Source organism: Phasianus colchicus, chromosome 3 (assembly GCF_987193195.1).
Source record: "Phasianus colchicus chromosome 3, bPhaCol1.hap1.1, whole genome shotgun sequence".
NCBI classification, from domain to species: Eukaryota; Metazoa; Chordata; class Aves; order Galliformes; family Phasianidae; genus Phasianus; species Phasianus colchicus.
This window is the reverse complement of record NC_143438.1, coordinates 62636791-62653338: the sequence shown is the minus strand read 5'-3', so window position 1 is coordinate 62653338 and position 16548 is coordinate 62636791. Positions and strand designations below refer to the sequence as shown.

The window sequence follows — 16548 nt, the reverse complement described above, 5'->3', positions numbered from 1 at the left end:
TGGAGAACTTCCTTGTGTCTTTTGCAAGTGTATGCGTTTTATCATGTGTTTTTGAATTTCTGAAGCACCTAGGTGAAAGAAAAATCAGTGGGGACCCTGTGCTTCCCCAGGTGTTTGGTAAGGAATGGAGGAGGTGATTGGTGTAAAAATAGTTCACTGAGGCTAAATTTCCTCGAACTCGCGGTAGTGGTGTATGGGACAGGACTATCAGCAGAGGGTTGGTGAGGTGAATGCTTCTTGTGTCAGATGGGGTTTGCAAGACACAATTTTCTCTCGTGACATCGTGCCATGAAATTATGGACAGCGTGCCATATCACAGGGAGGTTGTAGGTGCTATTGTCACTATTTGTGACTTCTGTTTCTTCAGATATTTTTTTTCTTTGTTAAACTAATATTAGCTAAGTCAGTAAAATCAATGGAATACAGTGTAAGGTTGTTATTCCATTTTAATCTACTTTTCAGTGTGAGAACAAGCTGTGAAGAGTTGTGTGCAATATGTTGTGAAGCAGCAAACTTAATTTGGAAGTCTGCTTATTTGCATAAGAACCATATTGTTTTATACTGATCTTATTGTGTCATGCTATTTGAACAGATTGAAGAGAAATTGTAAACTATAGTATACATGTTGATCAATACATCAAGTAGCTTTTGTGCTGCTGCATTATTTAGTTTTAGTGTTGTTTTAGTTGTTTCTTGAAATTAAAAGGGAAATTGTGATTTGGGGGTTTCTTGTGAATGAAAGTTCTAATGTAGGAAACTTAGTCTTTCCCCTCTACCCTGCCCTAGTGAGGCCACATTTAGAATACTGTGTCCAGTTCAAAAAAGACAGGGATCTCCTAGAAGTCCAGCAAAGGGCCGCGAAGGTGATTAATGATCTGGAACATCTCCTATATGAGGAAAGCCTGGGATTGTTCAGCCTGGGGAAAAGAAGACTGAGAGGTGATCTGATAAATGTTTATAAGTATCTAAAGGGAGGTTGGATGCAAATGGATGAGGCCAGGCTCTTCTCAGTGGTATGCAGCTTAGAGGACAAGGAGTAAAGGCCTAAAACTTGGACAGAGGAAGTTCCATGTTAATGTGCAGAAGAACTTCTTTACGGTAAGGGTAACAGAGAACTGGAACGGGTTGCCCAAAGAAGTTGTGGAATCTCCTTCTATGGAGATATTCAAGACCCGGCCGGATACCTACCTGTGTGACCTATTGGGTTGAGCATCTCTTGAGGTTCCTTCCAACCCCTGTGATTCTGTGATTATGTTTTAAATAATAGCTAAACAAAATAATAGACTTAATTTTGCCACATAGAAAAGAATCCCTCATCAAATGATTCTATGCAGTGCAGCATTTGTAGTAATTAGTAAGGGTGAACTCCTGAAGGCTTCAGGGAATACTTCAGGGAATAACTTGTACTTTAAAAATGCTGAAAACTATGTAGAAAAGGTTAAAAAAAAAAAAAAAAAATCTTACCTTAAAATGAATGAATGGTCTTGGATGAATCTTTGCTGATGGGTGGATGTTCACTATGCTTGAGCCACCTGGCCAAAGTCCTGGCAAGGATACACTTGTCCTAAGGAAGATCCATCCTCTTGATGGCTAGTTCTCTGCACTGAGCCTCACCTTTTTCTTCACATTTCTATCTGAGTGTTTATATTTTCACAAATCTTACATAAATCCATGTGCTCCTAGAGCCATTTCAAGCATTTCTATTATCAGTGTTTTATGATTTGTTTTACTTAAAGCTTTCCTACTTGATGTAGTGTTTTAGCTCATAAATATTTATTTCAATGACAAAATAATTAAGTTGGTTTGCGTTAAATAGATACCATTTTTGGAGGTCTGCTGGATTTCAGACAAGTGTTTAGGAACACTCTATAGTGATGTGTAGGACCCAAATCTGCTCTGATTGCGTATAGTTGAGAAACAACTACCAGTGCTGGACATTCTCATCAGCTCAGCAGAGTTGTATGAATGGGAATGCTTTCTTTCCATTTTTCTTCACTGAAAAAGCCCTTTACTGACAGCCAGTTATATTGTGCCAAAAGAAACAGTGCACAAAATTCTGATGTCTTTTTTAGGATGAAGATTAGTGTGGTTTCTGTGACTGTACATTGAAGTAGTGAAGTTTGCTTCAACCTAGTTAATATTTTTCATCTTAGCTGTAACAAGTGTTCAGGTAATTGTTTTGTTCTTTAAAGGAAAACCTAGCTTTTATAGATGCTCGACAACAGTTTCTCTACTACGCAATAAAATTACTTCAGTTTCTCAATTTATTTTCATGAAAATGAACGTTCCAGGAATATGCATGTAGGTCATATACTATTTTTGCTGTAGTTAGCACTTTTTGAAAATTGGGTACATCAGATGTCTCTAAATACAGTCCCACAGGAACGGTCAGTCGTTCCTTGGAAATAATTATTTCTTATTGAAAAATTGCTGTTGTAGCACGTTGAGGCTGTGCTATAATTTGCATGCAGCTGTGGACACGTGATACTTTCACTGGATCTGCTCTTCTGGATGGTGTTTGTGCAGAAGTATTTACAAGAACCATGGAGAAAATGTTGTCTTGTTTACTGTTTTACCCGCCAGCTCTCATTTAGCCCAAATGGAGAATAAATGGGTTTGCTTAAATTATCTTTGATAGCTTGATGTGTTGACCTTCAGTGTGAATCGAGCTTAACCCATTTTACTTCTGTGGCCCAGAAGTTTTTGGGGTGCAGCTGCAGCTGTGCAGCCAAGCAGTGGGACTGCCGGGGCACTTGTGGTGTGAGCAGTGCCTGGAGGCACACCGCAGCAGTGCTGCTGGAGACAAGGCAGGCCACCCTGGCGTGCTCCCAGCCACTGCCCCAGCTCAGCAGCTCGTTTGCAGCTTGACCACTTGATCTCAGATCTTAGTATCTGTGCTGTTCTTGTGTTAGCGAGCTGGATTGCTTACACTGCTAAGGGCTGGGAGGGAAGTGCCAGGAATTGTAATAAGGAAAGCTGCCTGATGTTTTCCTGGATAGGATGCTGGATTGATTTACTTAATTTTATGGGATTTCTTTCTTTCTTTATAAATTTGCAAAAAAATCAGTTCTTGGAGCTGAAATATTTGAAGCTGAATAGCTGCCTCCAACATACCTTTTTCATAACAAATTATTTAGCTATTTATAACAATCTTAAAAAAAAAAAAAGTTACTTCTCATGTCATCTTTTTGAAGAATATTTTTTTCTTTTGCAAATGCTCACGTCTCTCCCCTTGAAGCAGAAACTTGAAATGGCAGTGCAGAAAGTGCTGGTGATAGGCTTTGAGGGAAGAAGAGTGGCTTATGAGTCACAGCTTTGCCTTTGTCAGCAGTGTGAGAATCCCAGATCTAACCAAACGATGTGCTCTTAAAGAAATCACAGCTTTTGCGTGCCATCCTGCTGCATGGTTGCAATTAGCAGCGTTTTCCATCCTGTTGAGCAAATGTGTGCAGATTGCATGTGCTGTCTCTAGAACCAGAAGTACACCTGGGCAGGAGTCTCAGCAGGAGGTAATGAATGGGGTTGGCCATTCTAACTGAGAGCCAAAAATCCCGCTTCTCTTATTCTCAGTGATTCCTCCTAAGGCAGCTTTGGAAGAGAAAGTACTTGACTGGGAGAAATGAATAGTCAACCAGTGGGTAGATGTTGATAAAATTGGGATGAGGGGCGAGCGAGCTGTGCAGGACAGAAGGGGCTGCCTGGCGCCCCAGTGCCCAAGAACATGAGCAGAGCTGTGGCCTGGTCCCCACCCCAAATAAATAATCCCAGCTGTGAGCAGGGGAGACAGAGCTGAGAAAAGGGCCCATCAATTTTCCCTTCACTTCGTCCCATTTGAGCAGCCCTTTTCTGCCACTGTTGTCCTCCATCATGTTTTTATGCAGTGGAGCTAGGAAGAAAGCAGAAGAGGGACTGACTTTTTACATATCATAGTAATAGGACAAGGGGAAATGGCTTTAAACTAAAAGGGGAGATGTAAGTTAGATGTCAGGAAGAAATTCTTTACTCAGAGGCCAGTGAGGCAGTGTCTCAGGCTGCCTGGAGAAGCTGTGATGCCCCATCCCTGGAGGGTGCTCAAGGACAGGCTGGATGGGGTCCTGGTCAGCCTGAGCTGGTGGGTGGCAGCCAGCCCACAGCAGGGGATTGGAACTATATGATCTTTGAGGTCCCTTCCAACCCAAACCATTCTGTGAAAAGGGATAAATCTAGGCTGAAAGAGACTGTTGAAGGGGAGCAGAACATAGTAAGTAACTAAGAGACGCAGGGTCACAAGAATTGATGAGCAGTGGCACTGAGAAACTGAATCCTTAAGGTAGTGAGAGATCCAATCAAGAAGTGGGTGATGGGTTTGAAGGAGGGTAATAGTTGATGGGAATGTCAGGGCATGCAGGAGGAAGAACAAAGCAAGGGAGAGTGTCACTGCCGGTCAGCAGGGGACATAGCTGAGCAAGAAGAGCTGAAAAGCAACAGGGAGTTGGGGTTTGGAGAGTCTTGCCCTAAAGGCAAGAGTGAAAAAGGGCCAGGCCTTCAATCAGCATGGGCCAGGGGCAGCGGCTTGAGGAAAACAGGCAGAGGAGTGCTGGAAATAGCTTTTTTGTAAAGATCATTCAGTATAAGGAAATACATGTGCTTTAGTAAGAGCTCCTTCAGTATATGTTGACCACTGCCTAGTACTAGTCCCTCAAAGAAGATTGCTTTGCCTTTGCAATCAGTTGCTCATTTACTCACTTTCTACAACAGCCTGAGCATCTGAATTTGTGTAGGTATTGATATGACACCACTGCACTGCCTATTTCCAGTACCTTAATTCTTCTGGAAGTGATGATGCAAACATCTTTGCATCATCTTTGCAATGCATAGCATTGCCCAAGTCAGAGAAAGACAAATCCAAGTTTGTCTTTGCAGATCTCCCTTGTGTTATCCCATCTGCTGACATGCTGTTGTTCTGCAGGACCCGTGCTTCACTGCGCACAGGATGGACCTGGTCTGGGGATGAACCTGGTGCCTGCGGGGCAAAGGCTGTTCTCTGTGGTGGCCCAGCCTCGCTGACAGCAGGAGCCGTACGGATGCTCTGCGCAGCTGTGTGTTGCCCTGGGGATCAAGACTTTTTTCCTGGTGGTGCTGGAGTTCCTGTGTGATGCTAGGTGAGTTGGTTGACCCGGGCTTTTCTTCTGTCTTTGTGCGCCTTGCTTTCCTGTGCATGACTTGAGATCTTTGTATCTGATTTGGGAAAGTGCTGAGCACCGATAACTGCAAGCGAGGCAGCGGGGGCTGAGTTTTGAAAGTGCTATATAAAGCATGCTGTAATGCTAAGCACTGTGAAGAAATGAGGTCTGAGTTGTGCCAAACTGCAGACAAAGTTGTGTTCAGAACTGGGGAATCATTTTGACCTTAAAGCTGGCTTTGCTTTGGTTAGGAAGTCAGGAATAACAGAGTTATTCTAAGTTGAGAGTAACAGTGGGAGTAACCCTTCTGTTTGTTGAGCTGGGCTGCACCATTGAATTCACAAAGAAATGATTTGTTCTCTCTTCTAGAAAGAGGTTTGAATAATGTCCAGTACGGAAGGAATCGGCCTATATGGCAAATACCAGGAGGGAGGCAACTCCCTGCTTTGGTTCTGTATGCTGAGTGGAGCAGAGGTGCCCTGGAAGTTCAGTGACAGCAGGGCACGCTGAGCCATACAAGCAGGGGCAGAGCGCAGGTTGCTCTGAAACTTGTGGCATTTCCTCCCGCGAGTGCCTGCCTCCATACATTGATTTCAGCATAGATGTCTGTATCACACAGTCTGATTTGGGGTGCAGGAAGCAGGGCATTTTTTGATGCTGTCAACTCAGATAATGTATGTACGCAGAACTGAAATGACAAGGAAATTCATCGCTCATCCCTGGCACATGCCTCTTGCGCCTGGTTCTTGTATCAGATACAAAGCACTCAGTGTTTGTAATACTCACTATCAGAATGGCTTGAGGTCAGAATTTCAGCTGCATTTCTTCAGTCTCAAGATCTGTGTTTTCCCAGTGTGGTGTCTACAGCCGACTATGATAGCACTGCAGTCAGTAGATAGTGGGGGAATTTTTGGCCAAGGCATGGTTAAGCTAAATATTGTTTTAACTTAGCTAACCTGAATGCAGAATATCTAACATTAGATCAGATTTTATGAATTAACCAAGAGCACAGTGCCTAGAAACATAGCGAGTGCGTTTGCCAGATAAGCTGTTACTCTGTGTTGCAGAAGAGGGAGGCAGTAAAAGAGCTGAAGCTTTAATAGTAGCTAAATATTAAATACACAGAGTAAGAATGCACATTCCCCTTCCAGCCTGCTCACGGGGGATCCGCTGCATCTGGCTCTGTGAGCGGCTGCAGCACTGCTTCAGGCACAGAGCAGGGTTTTCAGTGCTGCTTTCTAAGAAAACCTGAGGTATTTTTGTTTGACTACTGCCCTGCAGGGGAAGTGTTTATTTAAATCCTTGTGTTTCAAATATTAAAAAAAAAAAAAAAAAAAGGTGGGGAGGGGAGGGCAGAAAAGACCTGCATCTTAGGAGCAGAAGTTAAAAATGAAATCCTTTGCTTTGCCCAGAGCGTTGGAAATGATGTTGCAATTAGACTGATGCAACAGCCTCTGGTATAGAACCAACTCAGAGGCTGCTGCAGGGAACTGGGGCTACAGCAGCAGGGCACTGTGCTGGCACAGCTATGTGGAACTGCTCAATGAGGAGAGGGGGGGCCAAGCAAAATGCAAACCCGGGGCTGCGGTGGGAGGGAGCTGTGTGCTATCAGCGTGCCTACTTCATTTCAGCAGCATGTCCAAGCCAGCATGGAAAATCTTTCCTGCTAGGTGAAAGAAATAATGGAAATGGGAGCTAATTTTGGGCTAGTATACTTTGAAAGCTGCTTGTAACAGTGGGGTTTTATTCATAGCACTTTATTTTTTGCAATAGAAAAGTAAAATTCCTTTGGGTTAACTGAAACATCTGTTGAACAAATTGATTCAGTTTCACGAGTCTGTTACTGATTCTGAGGAGTAGATGGTGCTTTATAGAACCACTAGAGTCTGAGGTTTAGTGCCCATATTCTTTCATTTTTTTTTAATATTATTATTAAAGTAGGTCATTTTGAAGTGTTATGTTTTCATGAATATAGCAATACCACAGTTAATATTTTTAGTATTTTAAGTTTTTCCTCTAATGAGTTTTCTTTACTTTTGTTTTCAATCAACGTTTCTAAATCTTTATACAGTTTCCAGCTTTTTGTCCAGTTCTTAGTAACAAAGTATTTGAGCAATTAAAAAAAAAATGTAAACAAAAATCCATGTCTTTCAGTACGCTTCTGCTTGTGTTTCTTTGTTTCTGTAGTTTCTTCTACTTTGTTGCACTTGTGAAGGAAATTTGTATGCTGGCAGTATTTTAGTTGCTCCCACTGCTGTTGTCTCACATGGGAGAGGCTGTGGACTCTCCTCCTCTGGAGATATTCAAGACCCTCCTTACACAGGATGCTTTGTAGGTAGGGAATCTGCCTTAGCAGGGGGTTGGACTCGATGATCCCTGGGGGTCTCTTCCAACTCGTACAATTCTGTGATTCATCTCAGACTTCACAGTTGTGGGAAGAACGTTGTAGGTGACAGATCAGTTCATGACTTCATGTGGTGGAAGCTGAGTGTGTCATAAGAGTCAGAACTGATGCCACTTGAATTAATTAACAAGGAAACATTTGAATGCAGTTTGTAAGAGTTTGTTCACGTGCCTCAGAAATGCATTAATTTAAGCTCATGCACATACAACGTAATTTATGTTTCTCAGATATATTTCCTACCAATATAATCACTGAAGGGAAATCACAACTAAGTGTGATGTTAGTACGCAAATGAAATTATGCTGTTTGGGCTTAACCACTAAGTATACGAAATCAGTGTCAGTGCTTTTTGGGTACTGTGTAACTAGCAGTATTGTTTTGACACATTTTTCATTCATCATTGAAAGGCAAAAGTTGAACACTGAATTTAGACAGTAAATACACAGGTTCATTGTGGTGCATCTGTGATGTGGATAATATAAGACTGCTGTTAAATGCATATATTCAGTGTGATCATAAGCTGTGCTGTTGTCAGCTTCTTGGTCAGGATACTTGACTACTGCTTGCAGTGACTTGGGTAATAAAAGATATGAACTGAAGCTGATAATACTTTATAGTTTTGCCTTAATGGATATTTTCCTGTATTTTTTATTATGGCTATTTTTGAAGCTTTAATACATGTTAATTATGTAGTAATTCAGCTGTTGTCTTTAAAGTAAAAGATAATGCAAGTAATAAGAGGGACAGCAATGTGCCATACCATTGCTGTTTTTTGGGGTTTTGTGTTTTTTTTTTTTCCACAGGGGATTGTTTCATTGAAAAGGAATGGAGACATATAGCTGAGTTTTGTGAGGGTGCACTGGCAGTTTAAGGAGCTGCCCTGCTGATAAGATGTTCCATGCTCCCCTTGTGTTAGCTTTGTCCTTGGTACAGCTCCCTGCAGACTCAGATGACATGAAATGAAGCGAGGGGGAAGTTTTGTGGCTGAAGTCCTGTGCCAAGTCTTTTTGAAGCTGTATGTAACAGCTGTGCTGTAGCTAAAGAAAGTCTTTTTTTGCCTCCATCGTAACATCTGCATAATCTTTAACAGTGGAATTGTTCCACTGTGCTGTATCTGCTGGCTAATCTGAGCTGCCTTCTTTGAGTCCTTTTTTATTTTTATTTTTTTCACATTAGAAATGCTCACAGTGCTTTTAGGGGGGGGATAACGTTGCAGGGCTGTAGGCATGAATGCTTCCACTCAGTCCAAAATAAAAATAATTTTAAAAAGGTGTGAGGTTTAGAGTTTGTCAGTGCTCTTAAGGTAACTGTGCAACCTTAGGCTGCACCCTGAGAATGGGATTTGTGTCCTCCCTGTTTGGAAGGTAGAGCCTGAATATAAGATGTCACCAAAGCTGTCATTGCTGCAAATCTCAGTCTCATGACTTCCCCAGGAGTGCCTTGCAACCCTGCAGCAGAGGTACTGCCCTGCCTCCTTCGTGCCAGCTGCCCACACTTTGGGCTGGACCAGGTGGCAGGCTCTGCAGCACCTTGACTGTGTGGCTGGACCTGAGTCTATGCAGAGGGTGGTTTGGAAGGAGAGATGGTAGGCCTTGCCTCTTCTGGTAGCAAATGGGCTTGTGGGCTGCTTTGGAGCCATGTCTGTGCTTGGGGAAGGACCAAGGGAAGCGTGTGAGAACAGATGTATGAGTTACACTTTTTTACTTGGAAAATTAAGAGAATTTATTACACCAGGTGCGATGGCATTTGAAGTTTTACCTTTAGAATCTTTAGTATTTATTTTGTTTGGGGGAGCTTTTTTTTTTGTATAAGAACTTCTTAATTGAACCTTAATTTAATCTTCTCCCAGTCTGAGACTAAGAGGTCTGTAAGAGTTCTCTCACCAGTAGTATTGCAGTGCTGTCACTCTTCACAGTTACAGGATTGGATCCAATGACCAGATGTAAGAGGCTGTGTCTTGGGGAGCAGGTAGTAGAAGTGCTGACTCTTCTCTGTATTAAGTATTTTGGAAATTTTGACTGTAAATACCTTTATAGAGGGTACTTGAATCTCAAGGTGTATGTCAGGAAACAAAGTTGGAATAATACATTGTGAATTAAATGTCTTTTTTTTTGTAAGAATTATCATCATATCTTGTCATCAGAAGTTACTGGAGATATGCATTTGATATTTAATTGATCAGTGTACAGATGCTTTCTGCTGTAATCTGTTAGGAAAATAACCGGCAGTGGAAAAGCAGAGGGATGGTTTATGTAACTGCAGAAGTTTGATTTGAGAGATCCAGTTAAATAAGCAAAGTAAGAGAAAAGGCACAGGAAACATCCTGCTGCTTATTAGGGTTATTAAATGGCATTTTCAAAATTATCTTCTGGTCAAATAATGATATTTTTATTATTATTCATACCAAGAGGACTGTGTTACTCCACATGCTCAGCGCCTATAAAATTGAACATAGGCTTGCCACAATTAAGAATTAATAGTGTACCGTTCAGAATAACAAGGCTGCTATTAGGAATTGCTTGAAATATACTGCATATTGAGTGGGAAAAGACAGACCTGCTGATGTATGTAGTTGGAGTGCAGGTTGCCTGCCTGGTGGGACATGCAGTGACCGTCAGCCAGCCCTGTGCATGCCCTGATGACAGCTGGGTGTTTGGGGCTCACACATGTACAGCACATGTGCTTCCTGACGCCTGTGGAATATTATTAGGCCCTGGAAATGGAGATGCTTGACAGCAGTGGTTTAATATATGGAGTTTTATCTACTCATTTAAAAATAGTAAAATAGGATCTTAAGGCCAGTCTTCAAAACTGAGCACATTTAACTTTTCTGGAACTGGAATGTATTAACGTGAACTAAGTGATAGTAGCGCAGTACTCGCTTCAAAAACAGGAAGTGCCCACATTATATAAATTGCGTAGTTTCAGCTGTCATAAATGTGGTTTCAATGCAGTTGCAGGAGTAAAGCCCAAAGTAGTTATAGCCAGCTTACTTCCTCTTCCAGTCAAAGTGCAAATAGCCATATAATTAACAATCTGTGGCTCATTTTCTCTAACAGAATAAAGTATTCTATTTCACGTGTTCCATCCCTGTATAAATGGGGAACTCGACTCTTTGAGGAACATTAGGAAACCCCGATATTCTCGCTCGTAACCAAATTGATAGAGAGGATCTTCATTCACCCTGTGCATGGCAGTGGTGCCCAGCCTGGCCCATGTCCAGGCCCCTCCTGTGTCCAGGGGAGCCTCGCCAAGCTGGCTGCCAGCCACCATAAACTGCACGGGGCTGGTAGACAGCTTCTCTCTTCAGGGACTTCCCTCCTTACATTCCATTACAAATTGGCTTTATTCAAAGTCTTTTGTCATTAATTTTTTTGAGGACTGATTGCTCAGCTGTTTTGGACAGCTTTTTCCTGAGTTAATTCACCTATCCTGTCTTTGCCTCTACTTTTGCGCTCAGTATGGCAGAAAAGCACAGCAAATACAGAAGGATAAAAAAGTTCCTCTTTGGCTCTGATACTCAGGTCATTTAAAATATGTTTTAGGCTGTATGGGGCCTTTGAGGAGAGTTCCAGCTTCTCATCCAGAAAAGGCTGTCATTGCTTCTCTGTCTTTGCTGCTGTCAGGCACTTGAGCAGCAAATTCCTTCTGATTTTTCCCTGGTCTCTCTGCTTGCTGGGAGGAGCCAGAGAGGAGCTTGTCCAGGGACAGCCATCTCTCCAGTAGAGCTCTGGGGAAGCCCTGCTCGGTTGCAGAGATGAAAGCACTTGCCACATAGCCAGGATCGCTAGTGGAACTTTTCTTGTTCTGACAGCCTTGGAGAGGCTTTTTGTCATGTGAGAGGCTGCATGGCATTTTGCAAAGCCCTGTAAGAACCTTCAGGCTGAACTCAACAAACATTTCTCTGTCCTTCACATAATGTGATGGCAAAGAAACATTTTGCTTCCCTTTCTTATCTTTCCTCTTTCACTATCAGATAAATAGTGGATAGTGCTTACCCAAGGCCTTGAGGGGTATTATGCATTTATGATGACAATTTTTTACATAATGCAAAAAGGCTACTTCGTACTGTGCTCCCTCAGGTTTTCCCTTCTTTAGGAAAAGCTAGCTAACCCGTTTTGTTGTCACTGGAATAACCAGGACAGCTACATGGATGTCCAGAACCTTGATTTGTCTCTCTGAATGGAATTTTAAAAGCAAAGGAAGTGTTAGAATCATAGAATCACCAAGGTTGGAAAAGACCTCCAAGATCATCTAGTTCAACCATCAATATTTCCCCACTAAACCATGTCCTTTAATACAACATCTGTATGTTTCTTGAACGCTTCCAGGCACAGTTGACTCCACCACCACCCTGAGCAGCCTGTTCCAGTGCCTGACCACCCTTTCAGAGAATAAATTTTTCCGAACTTCCAGCCTGAGGACTTAATATCATCTGCATAAAAACAGTTTACAACAGCAATTGTGAAGGGAACAGAAATCAGTACAGTTGTGCTTGGAGCTTCCCAGAGTTTTTGGCTGTATTTTAACAAGACAAGAGAAGACCGAGGAAAGTGAGAACTGCTTTAAGACTTGTGAAAAACAGTGGTTATTTGAAGTGTTTCTTTCATTCTAGAACTTTAAGACGCAGGAGGGGTTATAACATATTCAGCTGTGTAAAAGATTCCTTCCTGTTCTTGTCTTCCAGTGTTTTAGGAGAACATGCAGCTCCCACTCTGAAGGAAGTGGTGAGATAGCTTGTATTTGAGCTTGTCCATACTCTGTTCTGTGCATAGAGTACTTGTCAGAGTTACTCATGTGTTTCTTTGCTTAGCATGACATGGCTGTAGTTTCCTTCATGGTCGACTTCCTAATCCAAGCTCAGGTGTTGAAATGTGCTCACATTGTGGTGCTTTCTCACTGACTTAATGACTGGGAGGGACTATGTTATCAGAGAGGGTGATAGGACCAGTCAGTTCAGTGCAACGAATAGGTTGCTCTCATTTGTGCAGTAGTATGGTCTCAGAGGTGGTCTGTGGGCCAAGACCAACCTGCAGGAGATGTCTGTCTCTGCTTTTTGCCAGAGGATGTGGGGAGCTCAGAAGCAGCAGATGCTGCCCAGCACCTGGACATTGTTCAGGGCTTGTCCCAGTCCAGTTCTGAGGACAGCCTCTAGGGCAGTGGAGGGAGCTTGATAGAAGAGCTTCCAACCTTTTGTGGTCCAGTCTTAGTTCATCACTGGCATCTTGGCAGTATATGTGGGATAATTCCTTGTGGGGTGTGGAGGCTTGTCAGGTCAGTGACTCCCACGAAGACTGAGAGGTGATGTCTGTGAGAATCAGGTGGTGGGAGGAATCTATAGCCAACCACCACAACATAATGGCAGAGCCCTTATGATAAGTGACCTCTTTTAATAGAAAACCACATCCTTCAAGACTGTTCATTAAAAATGCCTTTATCAATTGCAAGCTACTGTGGCATATAAAAAGCATAAAATTTGCATATGACATAATTCAGATTCTAACTTCAAATTGCCATTTGAGTAGTCAAATAGTACTTTCTGAGGAGACATGCTATTATTGTAGATTGTTATAGTTTTATATTGCATTTTAGGGAATTTTAAACATTGATTTGAGACAGTAACTATTAAACGTGAAAAGAGCATAAGAAGTTGGAATGGAAAAAAAAATATAGTATGTGTATATGTATTTGTCATTGGTATGCTGTGATAGTCTATAAAAATTTTATTATCCTGAGATAATACACATACCCATTACATGAGAGCACTGAATATTTATTTAATAGATGCAGGTTGTCCAAAGCAATTATCTCTATGCTCAGTTGTGTATTTTTATTATCATAATATTAAATACTAAATGAAGATTTCAATTTTTTATACTATTTACATTTTCTTTAAATTCTACATTTTTTCATATTGCCTGTTTTAAGAATTTTCACCATTGAGCACTAAAGTGCTGTAGTTATGCTGTAGTTATAACATGGAGATTCAGATGAAAACAAAAGAATACAAAAATCACATACTAAAAAGGCTTTAAGATTTTAGTTTTAACGTCTTGGCTTTCTACCGTCTTTCAGCTGATGGTAGAAAAAACCCGAAGTTACTTTTATGGTTGTGTATTTAAATAATCTGCATTACTTAACTTAGGCACAGAGAAATGCATGTGGAAGAGAGTCACTCTTGGCCTCCAGTATTTTTTGCAGGGTTGTTGTTCTTTAATTAAATTGAATGAAAGCACCATTTCTGCTGCATCGTGCTTCCCGCAGTTGGTGCTCTATGGACCTACATGAGATCCAGGTGCTTGTAAATCCCCCCGAGTCTCATCAGGCTGTCCTGTGGTTTCTGGCCTGAAAGATCTGCTTCCTAGGGATAGTCTGTTTTTCCTTGTCAGGAATTGGGTCCTTACGAGTTCTCTAACCAGATTGCTCAGATCAGTGCTGGACTCTGCAAATTGCCCTAGTGATATAAATGGTAGTATAAATTCATGCTCTGTACCTGCAAACTTTCTAACATTTCTTTTTGAGCTGTAGAAGTATTAGAAATAATGCACTCTTTAAAGGAGCTATAACCACCTGGATTCAAATCCTGTGTGTTTTTATTCTGGTGGGACTTCTACTGAGCTATAGTCTCATTTAGAAGATTTCTGAACACTTGTTACTGTAATGTTCCAGTTCTTACCTTCAATAATTTAACGGTGGTTTCAGGGCTTCTTTCAACTTTTGGTCATAAGATCTTTTTCTTTTTGCTTCCAAATCTGGTTTCTATTTCAGACAGACTTTGATTTTCCAGAGATAAAAATTACAGAGTTCAGGAGAAGTAATGAAACTTAAAAATTCTGTTTGTTTTCTGCAATGTTTTAAATTTATCTTCTGCCCCTCTGTTGTTAATAGGGGGCACAAAAAATGTAGGAAAAATTAAGCGTTTTCCAAGTACATGGAGATTTATTCAAGCATTAGGTTCATAAATAGATCCATGATCCCTTCTGCCTATGAGTTAGTTAAAGATTTTAGACAGGAGCAGCGGAGAATGGATCAACGTTTTTCTAATTATATGCTCAGAGCCATAGAAGTATCTCCAAGTGCAGGCGCTGAGTTAGAAGTACATGTTTTCTGTTTTGCTTTTTGACAATACCTCTATGTGTTAATTTCTGAATTGGGTAGATGATTGGTAATAGTGCACAAGTGCAATAAGCATAGCTGACAGATGCCAGAGCATCAGTCTTTGTTTAGCAACTGCTAAACAAAAGCCTTGGTCTTTGTAATGCAAGAGGTAAGATGATAATGGGCTGTTTCAGACTGATTTTGGTTTATATATTTGGAGTAATTCTTATTCTTCTTTCTTTATTGTTTTTTTTTTCCTTTGTTTTTATGAGAATGATTGTGACTACATAATTTTGAGTCTGAATGCACTTTAGGTTATGAACTGCTTAGAAGTGATTTAATATTATTCATTTGACTATTCTCCTGCATATGTTACTTCACTGATATTTCCAGTGGCAGGGGCTTGCTTTTGTTCTCTGTTACATTTACAAAGGGTTTAACATGTAAGAATCAGACAGGAGACACAGCTATGCAACTATTCATGAATGTCGACTTCAGTTTGTCCTTGGAGACAGAGCGCACGTGCATAAATACTGAATGTAAAAAAAGGAAGTGAAGGATCACAAATCTATTACAATTCATAGACTAAAGTAAAATACATGTCCTTGAAAATGTATCTCTTTCTGTATAACTTTTGTTAGAAAACGTGGGGTCTGACTGTCTGCTTTCCGTTGAAAACTGCCTGGCAAAATCCACTATAGGTAGATTTAAATCCCCTTATACTTCTGTTAAACAGTCCTTTAGTATAACCATCTGTCTACTTTGGGCTGTCTAAATTAGCTTTCTAAGAAATTATAATAAGGTCAAATATCCTTATTTATTTTAAGTCTTCTTTCCTATGGAATGAAAGCTTGTGTGTTAGCTTATACTTGTGTACACACGCACTCGCATTGTTCCTTCATCTTCCTTCACAGAATCATAGAATCATAGAATGACTTGGGTTGGAAGGGACCCCAAGGATCATCAAGGTCCAACCCCCCTGCCACAGCAGGGCCACCAGCCCCCAGATCTGGTACCGCTCTCTTTGGTGGCGGCTTTAACTGTTGGGGATTTTGGTCACGTCTTCTGGCAAAGCAGAGATCTCTGAAGTCAGAGCCCACACGTTTTGTGAAAACAGGTATAGGTGGGAGCACCTAAACATGTTCTGACAAAGGGCAAGGTTGCAGCATGAAATAATCTTAAATCTTATTAATTGCGTGCGAATCCTAGGAATGGGAGACGATAGGCTTTTCACAAATGGTCCAGCTGTGGGAAAGCTTCCTTCAAAGCTTTTGCCCTTTTAGATGCAGAAGTCAACCAACCAGGGGATGCAAATCTGTGGGAGATGAGGCTTCATTAATTCTGTTGTTTGTGGGACTGCTTGTTGTGTAAATATTTTAATAATAGTAATAATACCAGCAGCATAAATGTCTCCATTCAACCTCCTGTTACGTATTCAATGTTTACATTAAATATGTAAGGATATTTATGTGAAAATCCTAATTTTCAAAGACGCTTTCACAACGAACACAAAAAGTTAGTTGAAATGCCTGCAGAACTTCTCCCCTCTCAAGGCATACGGAGCGGTTGCTCCCCTCCCTTCCAAGCTGCAGGTACAGTGAGCTCCTTCCAACCACGTTCTGCATGTGGTTCCAACTGCACACGGCCAGAACTGCTGGAGCTCTTTACGGGGAGGATTCAGCGCGGCTGCTGGGCTCCAGGGGAGTTCATTGGGAAGAACAATATCTCTACAGTATGCTTACTGAATATGGAAATAATAATTATTAAGCAAACCAACAAGAAATGTATTCTTAATAAAATGTGTGGGTAGTTTTTTCTTCAGTGAAATCATATGACTGTATAATACAAAAATTGCTTTGAGAGCAGGTCAAAGATTACACGTAG

The 16548-nt window shown here is 41.2% G+C and overlaps 1 protein-coding gene across 9 annotated transcripts in view; it reads left to right on the top strand.

The window, feature by feature from the left end:
- NCOA2 (nuclear receptor coactivator 2) overlaps window positions 1-16548 on the top strand; it is a 185045-nt gene that overhangs the window by 62526 nt on the left and 105971 nt on the right. For 5 of the 9 annotated variants that reach the window (XM_090137699.1, XM_090137693.1, XM_031604859.2 and 2 more), the window contains exon 3: window positions 4949-5141. The exons of 3 other annotated variants lie outside the window; for them this stretch is intronic. The gene's annotated coding sequence lies outside the window, so the exon portion shown is untranslated. Of the gene's footprint in view, window positions 1-4948; window positions 5142-15508; window positions 15782-16548 lie in introns of those variants that run through there. One more of the 9 variants, XM_090137698.1, reaches the window with a different exon arrangement.